This window comes from Sebastes fasciatus, chromosome 9 (genome assembly GCF_043250625.1).
Source record: "Sebastes fasciatus isolate fSebFas1 chromosome 9, fSebFas1.pri, whole genome shotgun sequence".
Lineage (NCBI taxonomy): Eukaryota > Metazoa > Chordata > Actinopteri > Perciformes > Sebastidae > Sebastes > Sebastes fasciatus.
The window spans coordinates 9,506,780-9,524,297 of NC_133803.1; the positions used below are offsets into that span (position 1 = coordinate 9,506,780).

Below are 17,518 nucleotides of genomic sequence, written 5' to 3' on the forward strand. Positions count from 1 at the left end.
TTGAGAAGCTTGAAACACCAAATATTTGGCATTTGTAGCCACGCTTATGGCGTGGCTCGTTGGTTGGTAATGTTGGACTGTTGTGTCAGTCCATCACTTTGAGTGAAAACTCCAGAAATATCACAACAACTACTGGATGGATCTCCATGTCATTTTGTAAATATATCCAGATATCCAGAGGATGGATGCTAAACACTCTGGTGATCCCCTGACCTTTCCTCTAGCGCGATCAAAATTACAATTTGGCCAATACTTTGCAAATGTTAGCATGCTAAAGCTGGGGACACACCAACCTGACATCAGAGAACTAGCGGCAACGAAGGCCGCCTGTTGTGTTGCCTCACTTCTCCTTTGTCTTGGCTGACAAGTTGCACCCAAACACACCACAAAGACTGCTGCCAACGGCCAGTTAGCACATACGTTCTGCACCTGCCTGAGATGAAACAACTCTCCACACCAGCAGGTGGCGGTAGACTGTATCTGTGTATTGGAATGATCAGATGAGATGAAGATACAAAATTAGAAGACCTTTCTGTGTTTTTCCTCTTGACTTTACTCGTTGGCTTGCTTTCCTCACTTCCGTTTCTCTTCTCGTGCACTGATTCGTTTAAGCTGAACAGCCAATCAGAGTGATTTCTCTCACCAACGGGCGCCGCCACCAATTGAACATGCTGAATAGGTCGAAAAAACTCCAACACGGGCAGACTAGAGCCGACGGTGCGGGACACATCGCAAAAACTAGCCCGACGGACGCTCACCGACGGCCCGAAACTGTCCCAACGGCCGATCGTCAGCTTGGTGTGTCAGGGCCTTAACATATTAAACTATGATGGATAACATGGTAAACACACCTACTGTACATCAGCATGTTAGTGTTGTCTGTTGTTAAAGCACTAAGCTACTTACAGATCACACGCACACACACACACACACACACACACACACACTGCGCTGCTGTGTGCTACACAACACTAACCACTCTGAGGTTATTGTTGTGTGCTTCCATGGAAAACCAGTAGGAGGACTGAGTAATGCTGGAGTAGAAGAGAGTGTGTGTTTCTTGTCTCTGTCTTTACTGGAACTGCCCCGTACCTCCCTCTGGGTCCCACGGTAACAACTGAGAAGAGAGTTCACTTCTGTTCTCTGACTTGGCACTTTACTGCCATTAACACAGCCCACCTCTCCATGCTGAAAGTACAACACCAGAAAGCTTTTTGAGTCTTTTATGTACGTGTGTGTGTGTGACAGCAAGAGTGTGTGTGTGAGTCAGCAAGAGTTTCTATTTCAGCTTAAAACCATGACAAAGAGCTGAAAGATGCTAAAATGCCCTGTAAAGCTGAGGGCAAGGTCTGGTGATAATTACATACAGTCTTCTTATCGATTGTTAACATAAAAATATTGATTTTATTGCAGCTTTAACTTGCAAGAAACATGCATCAACACAAAATAAGCTACTGAGTCGGACTTATACGGAGTCCTTTGTGTTTTGAAAGTGACCTTGCTGCCTAAGCAGGCAGTGGGTATCGTTGTGGGACGACTAATGAAGGAAGGGGACAGCTGGGCTGGGCCAGGCTGAGTTTGACTGGAGGAAAGACGGAGAGCAGAGGAAACAGTGGATGTGTAATGGAGACGGTGGAAAGAAGAGAGGAAGACAGCTGCTGCTGCTGTGTGGACCACACAATATTATCACCCCACATGTCTCACAAACACTGTGAGGCCTTGAGCAGATAGAAATTATAAGGAGCTAATGTCAGGACTCAGTGCTGTGTGACTGCTCGTGGCCCAAAAGCAAACAAAAAGACATTGTTGTGGCTATCCAATGCAGATTGACACAAATGAGTTGCTTTGTGAAAGAGGGACTGTAGAGAAAATAGGATCTGTGGCAGCAGTAAACAGACAAACACACCTTTCCTGCCTTCTTTGAGGTATTGCTGTCACCCGGCTGCCGTATGGAACACCGGCTCAGCCATAAATTCCTGACCCCTTGACCCCCTCATCTCCTCCTCCTCTAAACCCTCCTCCCTCCCTGTGTCACACACTCCAACTGCCATCCATCTCCAAACCCAATCCCTAACCGGACACTTCAAAGACGGAGGCCAAGACCCCCATTTCCATAAATGTGTGTGTGTCTGTGTGTGTGTGTGTGACAAAGTGACCACAGTGGGTCACTCCAAACTGAGCACACACCAAGAAGTCACACCATTGATCAACGTCCCCCAGCGCCCCGAAAGACAAGCAGAGAAAAAGAACAACACCGAAAGGGAGGGAGAGACAGAACAAGAGGCGTAGGAGGAGTGGGGGACGCATGAGTCAGCAGATATTGAAGGTCAACGTCGTCAGAGAAGGGTTTTGTCTGCAGAGGGTGTTTTATGTTTTTTGTGTGGTTCTTTACCTCAGAGTGTCGCCCAGCGTTCTCCACCTGAAGGTGTAGGGGAGACGGGGAAACGGCAGAGAGCTCTCATCCCAGGACCTCGCTCCTCTCTGAGCCTCTCCTCCTACTCTCTGGCCTGAGGGGAAAACACAAAGCATTAATGTTGACTCAAAATTACATTGATGTTTGCAGCATTTACATTATATTAAACCTGCAATGCTTTTTTGGCCACCTGGGCGCAGCGGGAACAAGCTGTAAACACAGCATTGACATATCGTCACCTTTAAAGTTGATATGGCGAACTTTACTTTATTTACAGAACACATCCAGCAGTTACAGAGCAACATTAAGCCCAATATTCACTTTTAGCTCTGTTTTAGGTCTCCACCATCTCCTAAGGGAAATATTTGGCTTTGACTTTAGCTGCAAAATGCTTCACTGTGTTCACCAGCTAGTTGCGACCTGTGTCTGCCTGCCATTTGGTGCTGGGAAGTGAATATTAAGTGGCTTTTCAGAACTTTTTCTCACTGAAAACAGCTGTCTGCTGCAGCCGAAAACGACACAATGACAGCAGTGAGAGTGAACAGAAACAGTAAAGTTATTGGCCGAACGGCTAAACAATGAGTTGAAACTCACTAGAAAACTCTGTAATGCCGAGGAAAGCTGCAGATTCAAGTGATAATTATCGAGCGACTCCTTTCACATTGTCACACAGTTTTCTCATTGTTATTATTGTTATAAAATATTGACGATAGCCGCGTTCGGTATTAAAGAGCGCTGAGTGGTTATGGTGCCATCTATGAACAGCAATGTCCCCGGAGACCTTTATTGCATGTCATTCCTCATCTCCATCTCTCTTCATTTCTCGTCCTCTCTCTTCTGCCAAATATAGGCATCTACTTAAAGGAGCAGTGTGTAGGAGCTGGCGGCATCTAGTGGTGTGGTTGCAGATTGCAACCAACTGAGTACCCCTCCGCTCACTCCTCCCTTTCCAAGATTGTGCTACCGAGTGCAAAACCATGGTAACGCCGTAATAACACTACTTTAGGAGCGAAGGAAAGTCAGATGGCGGCTGGCAGTACCACAGTTTGCACTCTGCGGCTCACGTTACCATAGCTTCACAAGCGTGTCGGAGAACTACCATGGCCTTCAGGGCTCATTCTAAGCTAACGAAAACACAACGATTCTTAGTTTCAGGTGATTATACACTAAAGAAAACATCAATATAGTATGATTATTATATTCCATTTCTGCTAATAGATCCCTCAAAATGTTACACACTGGCCCTTTAATGCTGGACACACACTACATGAGAATCACGCCGATTTTGCGTGGCCATTTTGTGAGATTTGCAGTTTTGAGAGTCGGGACTCTTGTTGCTCATGAATGGAATCTGTCAGTGTTTGGTGTGCTGTTTTGGACAAATCATTGTTCGCCACACACCATAGGAACAAAACTGTTAAGTTCACATCACAACAACATGTCTTTATGTGTGTGGTCTCTCCCATTTTCAACATCTGTTAAGATTTGAAAAATCTTTTAGTGTGGGCCAGCCTTAAGATAGTCAAGTCTTGGGCAACTTTGTGCAAGGAATGAATGTAGAAGTCTATCTGAAGTGTGACTATTAGTTAGATCCCCTGAACAAGCATCCACACGCAAATGAAAAATACAACCAAAAATACCAAGCAGGTAATGATGATCCAATTCTAACATAAAAATATTGTGCATTTTTTGATACAAACTCTAACCTCACATAGTTAACACGTGAATGTGTGTTTGCATGTGCTTCCAACTTCAAAGTGTGGAGAAAGAACAACTTAACATAAAAAGGGGAGAAGAGAAAAAAAGGGAGGAAATTATAAAAGAAAAGGAGGTATCAAGGCAGTAGAGCTTGGTGATATATTGATTTTGGTTATCATGTAATATCCTGAATTAGTGTTTCCTGGTTTTATGGGCTGCATAAGAATTAATCAAAACAAATCTCTGAGCTTATCGGACTTCAGATGAGCAATGAATTCCTGTGTTAATTTGATTGTCATATCCACAGTACTACTGTTTGTCTTTCTCAAAATATTCTTGTGTGTAAATATTAGTATAGACTGCAGTGCCAAAACTTTTGAAGTTTGATTTTGTGAGTATTACCACCCCCTGGTGTCCAATAACAGAAAACATACGCTCTTTTCTTCCATTTGAACACTGAATGGTTTTATCTTCTTTTCCCAAAAAATGCGAATTCACACTTTTTCATTTATGCTTTTTTTTAATCTTCTGATCTCTTCCCTTCTTTCTCTTTGCTCTCTCTCCACCATCTCTCCACTCTCTACACAAGCAGCCAATGAGGTAATCAGTCAGCTTGTTACAGTCTGTTAAGTGATACGATACGACTATTGATTTTGGTCTCCGTGTCCCGGTGCAGGGGTCAGTCCTGAGCCTCAGGGCTGCTTTCAGGAACCACGAACAGATGATGCTGACTGGGCTCTTTCACAGCTATTGGAATATGGACAGTCACACAAAACTATTGTCAAGGCAAAATGTATCAGTTGGAGTTTGATGTGTTTTGACGGCACAGAAAATCAGCTATTCAGGTCAAACTTTGATCAACAATGGATGAAAATATCATATAGCTTCAACATGAGTGGCATTATGACATTAACCCAGATTATAAGGTTGATAAATGTGCCAGATAGCTATAGAGATGCTACAAAAAATGTTAATTTAATTTGGAAAACAGACACAATGCCTAACCTTTCAAACTAAATCAATGCAATCCATTTCACTGTGACAAATGAGCACATAAAACATGACTATTGAATTAACCTTTAGATGTCCTTATATCTCTGATATAATTATGTTTTTAAGGAGCTCAAATAGCATCAATATGGAGCACCATGAATTGAAATCATGTGTTGGTCTGTCAACAGAAAATCTCCCAAATTTATGAATGGATTTCCATGAAATGTGGAGGTCAGTTAGGCTTCAGGCCAAGGCACGACTGATTAAAGTGGCAATCAGGATCTGGGATTCCTGCCATTAGATGATTATTGTGTTCTGCCATTTGAGGCCTGATTTGATGGCCACATGCCTTGTAGTTGTTATTGTGAACACCAGCGAGACACAGCCCGATCATCTGCAGCTGAGAGTATGGGGTGAAGACATCAGTCTGTCTTAACAGGGAGCCCCCAAGGGGGACAGATGGTCAAGGTTTTCCCCGAGGGGCACAGGGGAAGGTTTGGGGGGGGAATTAATGAGATAACAGGGTGAGGCTCTACTCAGATGTCCCACTCGCTTTAAATTGATCTGCATTAAAAAAAAAAAAAATGTAATTACTTTTTTGATGCTATTGTACCAGAGAGGAGATGTAACTTTAACTTCCCATAACCGTCACAAGTCTGTGTGATAGAACATGTGTAAGTTTGATCATAAATTATAGAGATATTACGGTTAGTTGTTGCGTCTTTCTAGCCAAACAGCTACAGTGGTGCTAATGTAGTAGCTAGGTGGCTCACGCTAACAAGCTGCGGCCGTGTTCGGCTCGTGATTGGCTCGGGTGGGTGTGTAGACGGGATGTCGATACCGCGGCTCCACCGCTCGATCACTACTGTGCGGACTCTGGCTCCAAATGACGTCAAAATCTCAATATGGCAGCTCCCATGTCTGGGATATTTTCACTTCACTTTTGTACAGTGGGAGGAAGTGGAGACAAGTCGTCCATCTATATATACATGCTTATGTCAGCATGCTTACATGCTCACAATGACAAATGCTAACATGCTGATGTTCAACAGGTATAATGTTCAGCATGTTCACCATCTTAGTTTAGCGTGTTAGCATGCTAACACAAAGTACAGCTGAGCCTGATGGGAATGTCATTAATTGTGCAGGTGTTTAGTCATAAACTGAAATATTGGACAAATTACAATTTTGTCCTGATGATGGCACTAGATGAGTGAACATCCCCAAAGTCATTATAACTCATCCTGAAAAGAACATGAATGTCTGACCCCAGATTTCAACGCAATCCATACAATAGCTGTCGGGGACATTTCATTCAAAACCACAAATGTCCGCCTCATGGTGGCGCTAGAGGAAAAGTCAGGGGATCACCAATGTCACTAGGATCCATCCTCTGGCAACCATGAATGTATGCGCCAAATTTAATGGCAATCCATTCAATAATTGTTGAGATACTTCAGTCTGGACCAAAGCGATGCACTGACCGACTGACATTGCCATCTATACAGCCATGCGGCTGGTGTGTCTAAAAATCAAGGAAAGACTTATATATTATAGAAACAGTGCTTTACAATTAAATACAGGCACGTGCACTCTACTGTATGCACACACGCACACATGCATGTATATGCACACATGAATGCATAGGTCTGACCCAGGCCTGCTTATGGTCAGCTTTACATTTTTTAATTTTCATAAAACCCACTTCAAGGTCAAAAAGGCATGACCGGTGATGCTGTAATGATCTCTGCAGGGCTTGGAGTGCACGAACATAAACACACACACACACACACACACACACACACACACACACACACACACACACACACATAGGCTGATGTGTGAACCCATGGGTGCAGATTAGATAGCGATTATTCATCCTTTAGATCATTGCTAGATAGATTACATCGCTATAGCAGCATATGTCCTCACCGCAGGGACCACACTTAATGGGAGTACAATGACACTATGATTCAGGGTCGCACTCCCGCAGGGTGCTGCAGTATTAACTTCAGCTAAGGGTGTCATTAAGGTTATGCAGCCTGTGTGCCTTGGGTTCACTGTTAATCACAATGCTTCTAACGTTATAGTTATTGGGTTACTCCAGGTCTCTGCTGTGTTCCAGTGCTGTACTGATGAGGAAGGAGTTAGAGGAGGGTGAAGGAGAAAGTAGCTGCTGCCTGTCACACAAAAGGCGTGGCTACATCTGTGCCAAGGTGACTCTTGCAGAATGAAAGAAGAGACTTCTCTATCTAAATCTATATATAGCACATTTTGCTGCAACTAACCATTATTTTCTTTTTCGATTAATATTATTAATCTTTCAATAATGTTCTTGATTAATGGAATAGCTGATTTCTTGTTTTGTTTATAAAATGCACAAAAATAACCAAAAATGTCCTTCACAGTTTTCTGGGTCCAAGGTGAGAACTTCAGATGTCTTGTGTGGTCAAACCATTAATGAAAAAGAGAGATCTTGAATGAATGACTACACTGCAGCATATTCAAAACCCACAGATATTAAATTTACAATGATATAAAACACAGAAAAGCAGGGAATTCTCACATCTGTGCTGGAACAAAACATGTTTGGCATTTTTCCTTGAAAAATTGAATAATGGTATAGATTCTAAAAATAGTCAAAAAAAATATATTTTTATTTTATTGATTAATCAACTACTGTAATTGCTTTAGCTCTAAAATATATGGACAAAAACATCTATTTTTGGTTAATCCAGTGAATTATAAATCACACTTCATCATTTTGGTGAGGAAACTTGGTAAATGCAACATTGCCATAAAGCATATCTTCTCAGTGATTTGCAACATTGCCCACAAAAAAAAATTGCAGTCACCGAAACAATTAATCGATTAATTGATCGACAGAAAATAGCTTCAAAAATGGCAAAAATTCTCTGATTGCAGCTTCTCAGATGTGTTCAATTTTTCATGATTATCACTGCAAACTGAACATTTTGGGGGTTTTGGACTGTATGTCAGACAAACCAGGCAATCAGAAGAAGTCAAGTGGACTTGTGATTCGCATTTCCACTATTTTCTGACATTTTATGGACCAAACGATTAATCAAAAATAAAGACAATAATCACTAGATAAGTTGATAATGAAAACACTGGAAAGTTGCAGCCAAAGATATTTAAGTGATAGCTACCTCTGTGTAAAATCTCCGTATATCACACTGCTCGTCCCCAGACATATCTATTAAATAATAGAGTTTACAAGTCAACAGCACCAGAATAGAATCAATGGGAATAGTAAAACACTTCCCAGGAATAAAGCAGTCGGGTGATGCAATTTCTATGCACCTCTCTTTCCATTTCCGCTGTCATTAACTGAACACTCATATTGTACTCCGTGCCCGGCACTGCCATTTTCAATTTTTTTTTTCAAAGAAAGTGGAAAGCTGCTTTGTTGCCATAATATGCCCTGTGTGATGCTTGGCCCACTTTCCAGCCTGCTTTCATTGTGTAAGCACACATACATAAAACATGATTTGCTGCTTCAATTTTTGACTTTTATTCAGCGGGGATTTGGTGGCAGACAACATCAGAGCCATGAAAAGCAGAGCGGAGCAGAGCAGCAGCGAAATGCAGCTCTCGCTCTGATCCTCTGAACGAGGGAGGGGAGGAGAGAGATAGAGACGGAGAGTTGGCTGCGTTACAGAGAACACGGTTTAATCACTGACCTTCTACTCTTACAACTGAAGACAAATGGCCGTGATTAATGAGGGCCATTCATCTTATAGGTTACGAAAAAGAAACAATGGCAACTGCATTTGCCCGTGCTGCTCTGATAGATCTATCTGCTGTATGTATTAAACTCCAGTCCTGTTAGTTTGCACTTCACTTCTGATCAAGGTGCTCAGGTCAGGCTCGCTGTAGATCCAGTACTGTTCACTAGAGGGCAGCCTGTCTTAGTCTGGCAATGTCATGGTGGCTTCTCTCTATAGAAATTGATTGATATTCAGACCTCAGGGAAACACTGTTGTCACAACAATTAATAGAAGAACCAATTACTTGAATACATCCTGCACAAAACGGGCCCTCCAGCTTTGTTTTAATTCAATCCTTAAATCATCTCTTTCACCTTTTATTAGGCAATTTATCACCTAGAAGAAAAGCATGAACTGAGACCAGTGGTAGAAGTACTGAGATCCTAAGTTGAAGTATCTATGTGACAAAGTTAAAGTACAAGTAGTACCAGTAAAAGAACTTGCTCTGCAGAACACATACATTATTACTAGGGCTGTCAATTGATTAAAACATTTAATTGCGATTAATCACACATTTTTTTATCTGTTTGAAATGTACCTTAAAAGGAGATTTGTAGTATTTATTACTCTTATAAACACGAGAGTGGGCAAATATGCTTGCTTTATGCAAATGTATGTATATATTATATTAATGGAAATCAATTAACAACACAAAACAATGACAAATATTGTCCAGAAACCCTCACAGGTACTGCATTTAGCATAAGAAATATGCTCAAATCATAACATGTCAAACTGAAGCCCAACAGGCATCAACAGCTGTCAGTGTGTCAGTGTGCTGACTTGACTATGACTTGCCCCCAAACTGCATGTGATGATCATAAAGTGGGCATGTCTGTAAAGGGGAGACTCGTGGGTACCCAGATAACCCATTTACATTCACATATCTTGAGGTCAGAGGTCAAGGGACCCCTTTGAAAATGGCCATGACAGCTTTTCCTCGTCAAAATTTAGCGCAAGTTTGGAGTTATTTAGCCTCCTTCACAACAAGCTAGTATGACATGGTTGGTTCCAATGGATTCGTTAGGGTTTCTAGTTTCATATAATACCAGTATCTTTACTTTATCTTTTAAAAAAATCATAAAACCTGCGCCCACTACAACTTTTTCAATTTGCATCAATGCGTTATTATCGTGTTAACTTTGACAGCCCTTGTTATTACATATTACATTATAAGATATAAGATTGGTAATACTGATGCATCAATGTGTAAGCAGCATGTTACTGTTGTAGCTGGTCGCAGTGGAGCTAGTTTTTCTAAATCTGAGATGATTAATGAGGGTTGGAAAAAAAGTTCTGCAGCACAAATTTGTATCCATTTGTTTTACTTTCCTCTAATCTTTGCTTTTATTGTGAAACGATGGATCATTTGACCTTATTTAAAGGGAACAAACCGAGGAGTTTGGAGGGGAAATCATTCATTGCATCTGAAATATGACAAGAGAAAACTAGACATGGCTTAGCAGAAGCATATAGTAGCATGAAGTGGAAATACTCAAAATACCTCAACATTGTATTTACTCAAGTACAGCACTAAATATGACTTTCCACCTCTGCCAGAGGAGAATGACCTCGTCATGTACAATCAGTGAAGTGAAACAGCTAATCGATACGCTCCTCCTCTAACTCTCCTTTCTCAACCCTCCTGTAATGTTCCTCTAAGATTTCAGATCTGAAGTCGTTCTCCTCGGTGGCCGGATTAGATGAGATGACATTAGATCGGGGGGGGGGGGGGGGGGGGGGGGGGGGGGGGGGGGGGGGGGGGGGATGGTGGATGGTGGCAGCAGCAGCGGCGGGTCAAATCTATCTCTGTAACCGATCTGAAGAGCAGCAACTGATGCTCGGCCACAGCCGCACACAATCAACCTCTACTATGGCGATCTTACCAGAAAAAAAAGGATGACGTTGCATGTTCACAGACAGCTGATGACTAATGATGGTCTTCTGTGGGGAAACGGTGAGACGTGGGCAGGAGGAGCAAAAGCTGACTGCATTGAGGAAATAAAGACAGCAGGAAGAAATTAAGGAATAAGGGGGAAAAAAAGACAGTAGGAAAGTTTTCATTTTCCTTTTCAGCGCTTCAACCACAGCCAGAGCCAAAAGCTTCGTCTTGGCTTTTGTCTGTCTCCAGCTCTATCAGCCTGCTGCTGCTGCTGTAACAATGTGTCTGTCTGGAGGATGTGAATCATCTCTTTTCATTTGTCTCATATTATTCTATGTCTTCCTGTCTTTAGCTTTTCTACTATTATGTCAAATACATTTCTATGCACAGATTCCCTCTTTCTCAGCTCAAGGAGTAGGAACATAGCGTGCATGGGGAAGTTGTCACGGCGTAGGGGGTCTGCTAGATCAGAGATCTGCACATATCTCACGGAAACACACTGAAGCACCTGTCAGCGTCTGGCTGCACTTGATCTGTGCACTGAACTTAAATGCAGAGTATCCGTGATGTCAAACTTCACGCCGGCTGCAGAAAAGTGAAAGATTTTCGTCTCTATCATGTTTCACCATCCATGACTACCGCAGGGTGGTTTGTGCTGTCACAAGAACACATGGAAACAACTCTGAGGCCATATGTAGTTCATAGGCCAGTGGTGGAAGAAGTACTCGGTTTCTTTACTTAAAGTACCAATATAACAAAATAAAAATAAGCCATTATAAGTAAAAGGCCTGCATTCAAAATCCTACTTAATGTAGGTAAAAATACAGAAGTATTATCAGCAAAATGAAAAATAAAAGTATTTATTATGAAGGGTGACCCTATTTAGTGTCATACTGTTATAATATTGTAATATTATTAGTGCCGTAATGTTTAAGTAGCGTTAATTTCTGCTACAAAAATGTGCATTCTTTTTTTATTTTTCTGTAATCTGTGCTGTTTTATGAAATATTGAATAATTTTACCACTCAGTGCCCCGAACAGAAACCATCTTAGGGCGCTTTCACAAGCCATAGTCCGTTTGGTTAGTCCGAATCACAGTGAAATTGATACTTTTGGTTTGTTTTCTATTTAGTCTGGTTCAGTTTCACAATGCACAAATTAAAGCGGACCAAATAAAAACAATAATTTGCTGAGGGCCGTGTACGAAGGAGCGAATTTATCTTTTTTGTCTCAAAAGTTACAGCTTTTGTAGAGGGAATCAAACTTTGATATATTGCGGTCTAAGTTTTTTCACTTTGACCCGGCACTGATCGACTGTGTGAACGAATCCCTTCTCCTCCAGTTTATCTCCAATGACTTTATATTTTTTGGGACTTCATTTAGCATGTTCTGTATGTTCTGTTCAGCCCAGATGTCAAGCGAACATCGGATTTCTGCAGAAGTCCAGGTCAGTCCTCTCCTACTCTGTTAACCTGTCATTTACCTGTGTCCATCTCAATAAATACCTGCACAGGGAACCTGCATTTTGGTTTTCTTGGAAACGGTTGAGACCACCTCTTGCAAGCAGTCTCTGTCCGGTTGTTTTGGTCCACACAGGGTTTGATTAAAACGGACTAAATGTTGGCTTTAGAGGGGAAACTTCTCTCTGCTAACAACTCATAAACAGATGAAACATGACAAGAGACTTCAAGTAAAACATTGATTTATGTAAAGGGTCATAAGCCAAAAACAAGTCAATGTAGTGTATTTTATAAGCTTATCACATGTTTTAGTCATGTAAAATCTGAATCTGAAAATGGACTAACAAATATAGCTGCCAGATAAATGTGGCACATGTAAGAGTACAATATTTCTTCCTGAAATGTAGTGGAAAAGAAGTATAAAGTGGCATAAAATGGAAATACTGAAGTACAAGTACCTCAAAATTAAAGTTAAAGTACAATAGACCTACTTCAGTAAATGTAGTAACTTTCCACTGTGTACCACAGCAGAGAGAAAAACTCTCATTTACATGACTAAGACCAGTAACCAACAACAGAGCGAGGAAAAAGAGCACAAGATCAAGTTCAAGACAGGACAGCGACAAGGAAACAAGGAAAAAGAAATGCTAATATTTATCTCAAGACTTGAGATGATTTCCAGGTTTTGCCTCTATGTGCTACACAAGCGTGCAGACGCCTGCACGTGTGCATGTTGTGAATGCTTGCGTCTATGTGTGCTCATGAATGTGTGTCTGTATATATGTGTCCTCTGCCACGGCCACAGAAAGTGTGTTATTAGAGCAGGGTGAGCCGGGGGCAGAAACAGCAGAAACAAACGAGGTCCTGTGTAACCCCGAGACTGTTCCATGAATCATCCAGGAACTTGTACAGTAGCTGGCCAGAGCTCGCAGCCTTCAGCTCGCAGCTAATAATTTCCCATGCAACGTCTCCCATAGTGGGCTCTGATTAAAAACACAAATCCATTTGGTTTTAGCTACACTCCCCTTATTAAACCCAAATAAATATAAATGGCCAGTGGTTAGAGTTCATGTTATTGACTTAACGTAAGAAAATTAGAGTTGTTTTTGTGTAGTAGAGCCAAATCTGGGATCAAAGAAGCGTGAAAATGAAACCAAAATGACCCTGAGCCAGCACTGCCACAGTAAATACATAATAAAAAAGAAATTTAAATTAACAAAAAAGTTATTTGCAGGAACACAAAACACCTCCTGCATTTAGTTCAAAACAGGAGCTATTTCTTCTGCCTGTGACTCAGTTAGATGTGAATGAGTATTAACCACAGACTGTATATAAAGATAGATGACATGACAGCTCCCCAAAATGAAGCCAAAACATCTTGTTCGCCCCCTGGTGGCTGGCTAAATCCCGCCCCCCGCTTTCTTTGGGACATGGGCCGAACTAAAAAGTCAAAGTACACATCAAATACATTTTTCCCAAAAGATGGTTTCTGTCATTTTAGGTAGTTCTTATCACGCTGATGAATGTTTAACTGTTACTTTTTCTGATAAGTTTGGTTTTAATTAGTTATTTGATGCTATAAAAAGGGGGTGAGACCTCAGGAATGGTACGAGAGAGGAGATGTAATTTTATAGAGATATTATAGTTAGTTTCTAGCCAAACAGCTACCGTGGTGCTAACGTGCCTAACAAGCCGCAGCTGTACTCGGCTCGTGATTGGCTCGGGCGGGTGTGTGGGCGGTACCTCGATACCGTGGCTCCAGCCCCAGCAGGTATAATGTTCAGCATCTTTGTATACAGTCTATTGTATTTATGTGTGTGTGTTTGTGTGTGTGTGCGCAGGTACAATAAACAAGCGCACTGATGTCATCAAAGTCAAGCCAGAAGGGAAGCCCACAGTTGTTGAGGGAACACGTTTCTCTCCCCGAAACACATGCATTCACCTGCACGTGTGCTTGTAGCTGTAATGTATGTGAGAGGACATAAAAAACAAAACAAAGAGAGAACACAGATATGCAAATGTGATCTAAGAACAGAAAAGAACTCGAAGGACACGGGAGACGATGCACGGTTAATTTATTCCTAAGTAAAAATCAGGGAGAAGATGTTCGGGTTTGTTTGGCGAGTGTACTCTGTGTTTGATTTTGTGTGTGTCTTAAATTGAACCCACCGCTCTCTGAAGACAATCTTTTCACGCACTGAGCTGAGTGGCACGCAATTTCACCCACATTTCACAACATATTTATGTCAGGCACTGTTTGACTCTAAGCACCTCAGCGCCTCACACACACACACACACACACACACACACACACACACCGTCAGATCCCTCAGTGTGTAATTTTCTTTTACACAGTGGCAAAGGTCAGCGTACACACATTTTCGTGACAGCCTCAGTGTATGGTATGTGTGTGTGTTTGTGTATAGAGCTAATGGAGACTGACATGAGAACTGACATGGATGCTGAGCTGTGCTGCGCTGGGCCAGGCGGTCTAACCCAACAGCAGGGATAAACTATAAATAGACTATCTCCCAACACCCCCCCACCATCCCCGATTTTCTCCTGTTTCCTCTTTTCCTTTCGCTTTTATCTGCAGACCTTTTATCACATTCGCTTTGCTTTCTATTTCCTTCAACGACTCCATATGACTTCCTAATTTTTGTCCCTCCCTTCTTCATCATCACCACCAAATCTCCATTTTCAGTCTCCTTCTGTCTTTTGTCTCTGAGGATTTTTGTCCGGATGAGAAAATGAGCTAAAAAAACAAAGATATCCAAAGTACTGGAATAACAAATAGGCCAACACACCAAATCTTGTGATCTCAGAAGAGATGGGATGGGATGGGGAAAAGAAGGGGGAGATGGGCTAGTTAAAGGGGGAGATAGGGGGGAGACTGAGTTATGTAAGCGAGGATAATCCCCTCCCAACCCTGCATAGTAAATGAGGTAGGATGACACTGGCCTCATTTCATCCGTTCATCTCCGTATCCGCCACCGCTACACCCTCCAAACCGCTGCGTCTCCACCTTAATCTTTCTGTTTGATCTCTGACAGCAGACAAGAGCTACGTTTTAAACTCCGCACAGCAGCAAATCCTGATCTGCTGACACTTTATTTTATCATCAACGAGAACGTGTGATTTTTGAAAGCTCTCTCACAGTGAGGATGGAACAGAAAGGAATGGGACATATTCCTGTTCAACAAACTCAGCTGACAACATCTATAAATATTCCACATCTTTTTCTATTATCGGACGCCAGACATGTCTGTTCTAAAAGTGGAGCTACGGTAACAACATGTCTTCAAGGCCTAGTTTCCACCACATGACCCTCACCCCTCCTGCCCTTCTGTTCTCTACTCTAAGCCGACAGTCTGACCTCTCCCACCCGGTCACCCAGACATCCTAATCTGTAGAGGTAAGTTTTGTTCAAAAGGGTCAACAAGGCCAGCAGAGGGGGGTCATAACAACGGGGCTGCGTATCAGGTATTACAGCACACAACTATTGATTGAATCATCTCAAAAGGAAACATAAGACATTACCAAGCATGTGAACGGTTTCAGTTTAAAATGACCTCTGTACTAAGATGATATTAGCACTTAGATCAAAACACCGCTGTGCCCAAGTACAGCCTCACAGAGCTGCTAGCACGGCTAAAGTCTCTTAGTCTCTTCTTTAAAAAAAAGCGGTAATGGTAAGTTGTACATATGATATTGTTTTTATCTTTCTGGTTGAGAGTTTGTTTCACCCTAACTCTGCAACCATGGGTGTGGTTAGAAAAAGTGAGCTCTGTTGCACTTGAAATCACGCTCAACGGTGAGGTCACAGACACAACGTGGAGTACACTTCTGCATCACTGCAGCAAGGTTACAAGTTACACTGGACGTCAGCAAAAACAAGATTTTCAGGCTGCGTTAAAGTAACAGCTTTTTACAAATTTACTATGCAGGGATGACACTCTGAGATGCTGCAATTTTTTGTTATTCATCATATAAGTTACGCCAGTAGTGATTTAGGGCTGCAACTAAAAAATATTTTCATTGTTGATTAATCTGTTGATTATTTTCTTGATTAATCAATCAGTTATTTGACCTATAAAATGTCAGAAAATTGTGAAAAATGTTGGTCAGTGCCAAAGACAACGTCCTCAAATGTCTTGTTTTGTCCACAACTCAAAGATATTCCGTTTATTATCATAGAGGAGTAAAGACACCAGAAAATATTCACATTTAAGAAGCTGGAATCAGAGAATTTTGACTTTTTCAAAAAAATTACTCAACCGATTTCTCGATTATCAAAATAGTTGGCGATTAACTTAATAGTTGAAAACTAATTGATTAATTGATTAACTGTTGCAGCTTTACTGTGATTAGCTAAACTCATCCAATAATATTGGCCATCAGTCAAGTTCTATTACCTTCATTAATGAGTTTTAATGAGTCTACTTTACAATCTGCCATTAATCCTTCACTTACAGTTAAAACAACATTAATAAATGGTTATTGGTCCAGATGACTTGCACCGTTTTCCTAGAAGGCAGACGGTCAAACTCTCTATATAAGTAAGCTACACTGGCATTATGAAACTGTTTATTAACCCCTCCTCGACCTCTCCAATCCTCCTGTTCAGACAGGACGCTCCACTAAACTTTGACCTACTTATGTCTTCCCTCAGTCTGGGCCAAGGGGCTGGGGGGGTGGACCCCAACGCAGCGAGCTTCACGCTGATCCAGCCTGTTAAAGATAATAATATGAATATCAAAGGCTTATTTGGACAATACATCTTTTGAATGTCAAATCGCAGAGGGAAGCCAAGAGAGGCTTGAGGACGCGTGCATGTGAAAGAATCACACTGGACTCATTGTTTAGTACATTTAAAATTCAGCTGGGCACACACACACACACACACACACACACACACACACACACACACACACACACACACACACACACACACACACACACACACACACACACACACACACACACACACACACACACACACACACACACACACACACACACACAGTATATCTCATGCTGAGGACTTGATTTCACTTTTCTGCTGATCAGCCACAAGACAAACCCCGTCCTTCATCTTTTTATCCGCACTGTGTCTCTCGTTTCCAAGAAATCTCACTCAGCAGATGGACACAATCCTCCATAACCAATTCTCGGCAGGATAATGCAGAGCAGACAAAGACGCCGCGACACAAAGGCAGACAACACCTCCATGATTCAGCTCTGTCAGTGTTGGCCGCACTGAAAACTGAGCTGAAAACCA

At 41.8% G+C, this 17,518-nt stretch overlaps 1 protein-coding gene across 1 annotated transcript in view; it reads right to left on the bottom strand.

Moving 5' to 3' along the window:
• Window positions 1–17,518, bottom strand: part of lzts2a (leucine zipper, putative tumor suppressor 2a) — a 52,902-nt gene that overhangs the window by 24,732 nt on the left and 10,652 nt on the right. Inside the window, exon 2 of the mRNA XM_074645891.1 lies at window positions 2,393–2,507. The gene's annotated coding sequence lies outside the window, so the exon portion shown is untranslated. The remainder of the gene's footprint in view (window positions 1–2,392; window positions 2,508–17,518) is intronic.